At 37.3% G+C, this 2,189-nt stretch overlaps 1 non-coding gene across 1 annotated transcript; it reads right to left on the bottom strand.

Moving 5' to 3' along the window:
• Window positions 1-1,076: 1,076 nt before the first annotated feature.
• LOC148571498 (small nucleolar RNA R71) lies at window positions 1,077-1,184 on the bottom strand. Its single transcript, XR_015907822.1, has one exon. It is a non-coding gene; the product is annotated as a small nucleolar RNA R71 (small nucleolar RNA).
• Between the last annotated feature and the right edge of the window lie 1,005 nt (window positions 1,185-2,189).

Genomic DNA, 2,189 nt, shown 5'->3' with positions numbered 1-2,189 from the left:
TTCAAAAATATCTTCTCATCTTATCTTTTTCAAAAATTTGATTTTCAAAATATCTTTTCTAACTTCCTAACTTCTTATCTTTTCAAAATTGATTTTCAAAATTTGTTTCAACTAACTAACTAACTTTTTGTTTGTTTCTTAACTTTTTCAAAACTACCTAACTAACTCTCTCTCTCTAATTTTCGAAAATATCTTCCCTCTTTTTCAAAAATTTCTTTTTTATTAACTAATTATTTTTATTTTTTATTTAAAAAAAAAATTTTGAAAAAAATACTAACCTTTTTCAAAAACTATTTTCAAAAATCACTAACTCTTTTTCAAAAATTGTTTTCTAAAATTCACTTCCCTCTCTCATCTTCTTCTATTTGTTTATTGATATACTAACATCTTTCCTTCAACTCTCCAAAAATTCGAACCCCCTCTCTCTCTGAGTTCAGATTTTCTTCCCTTCTTTTCTTCTACTAACACAAGGATCCCTATACTGTGGTATAAAGGATCCATATTATTATTACTATTTTTTCTGTGCCATCTTCTTTGTCATATGAGCAGGAACAAGGACAAGAACATTCTTGTTAAAGCAGATCTAGAACCTGAAAGGACTCTGAAGAAAAAAATTAAGAGAAGCTAAAATACAACAATCCAGAGATAACCTTTCAGAAATTTTCGAACAGGAAAAGGAGATGGCAGCCGAAAATAATAATAATATAAGGAAGATGCTTGGTGACTTCACTGCACCTAATTCCAATTTACATGGAAGAAGCATCTCCATTCCTACCATTGGAGCAAACAACTTTGAGCTGAAACCTCAATTAGTTTCTCTGATGCAGCAGAACTGCAAGTTTCATGGACTTCCATCTGAAGATCCCTTTCAGTTCTTAACTGAATTCTTGCAGATATGTGATACTGTTAAGACTAATTGAGTAGATCCTGAAGTCTACAGGCTCATGCTTTTCCCTTTTGCTGTAAGAGACAGAGCTAGAGTGTGGTTGGATTCTCAACCCAAAGACAGCCTGAACTCTTGGGATAAGCTAGTCACGACTTTCTTAGCCAAGTACTTTCCTCCTCAAAAGCTGAGCAAGCTTAGAGCTGATGTTCAAACCTTCAGACAGAAAGAAGGTGAATCCTTCTATGAAGCTTGGGAAAGATACAAACAGTTGATCAAAAAGTGTCCTTCTGACATGCTTTCAGAATGGACCATCCTGGATATATTCTATGATGGTTTATCTGAGCTATCAAAGATGTCACTGGACACTTCTGCAGGTGGATCCATTCACCTAAAGAAAACGCCTGCAGAAGCTCAAGAACTCATTGACATGGTTGCTAATAACCAGTTCATGTACACTTCTGAAAGGAATCCTGTGAATAATGGGACGCCTATGAAGAAGGGAGTTCTTGAAGTTGATACTCTGAATGCCATATTGGCTCAGAATAAAATATTGACTCAGCAAGTCAATATGATCTCTCAGAGTCTGCATGGAATGCAAGCTGCATCCAACAGTACTCAAGAGGCATCTTCTGAAGAAGAAGCCTATAATCCTGAGAACCCTGCAATAGCAGAGGTGAATTACTTAGGTGAACCTTATGGAAACACCTATAACTCAACATGGAGAAATCATCCAAATTTCTCATGGAAGGATCAAAAGCCCCAACAAGGCTTTAATAATGGTGGAAGAAACAGGTTTAGCAATAGCAAGCCTTTTCCATCATCAACTCAGCAACAGACAGAGAACTCTGAACAAAATGCTTCTAATTTAGCAAATCTAGTCTCTGATCTATCTAAGGCCACTGTAAGTTTCATGAATGAAACAAGATCTTCCATTAGAAATCTGGAAGCACAAGTGGGCCAGCTGAGTAAAAGGATCACTGAAATCCCTCCTAGTACTCTCCCAAGCAATACAGAAGAGAATCCAAAAAGGAGAGTGCAAGGCCATTGACATAAGCGCCATGGCCGAACCTGTGAGGAGAGGAGAGGACGTGAATCCCAAGGAGGAATACCTCCAGGGACGTCCAGTGATCAATAAGGAGCTTCCCTCTGGGGAACCAAAGGACTCTGAGGCTCATCTAGAGACCATAAAGATTCCATTGAACCTCTTTATACCCTTCATGAGCTCTGATGAGTATTCCTCTTCAGAAGAGAATGAGGATGTTACTGAAGAGCAAACTGCCAAGTTTCTTGGTGCAATCATGAA

This window comes from Arachis ipaensis, chromosome B3, assembly GCF_059453495.1.
Source record: "Arachis ipaensis isolate K30076 ecotype BB chromosome B3, ASM5945349v1, whole genome shotgun sequence".
Lineage (NCBI taxonomy): Eukaryota > Viridiplantae > Streptophyta > Magnoliopsida > Fabales > Fabaceae > Arachis > Arachis ipaensis.
The sequence above is the reverse complement of the archived record's forward strand: the minus strand, read 5'-3'. Positions and strand labels throughout refer to the sequence as shown.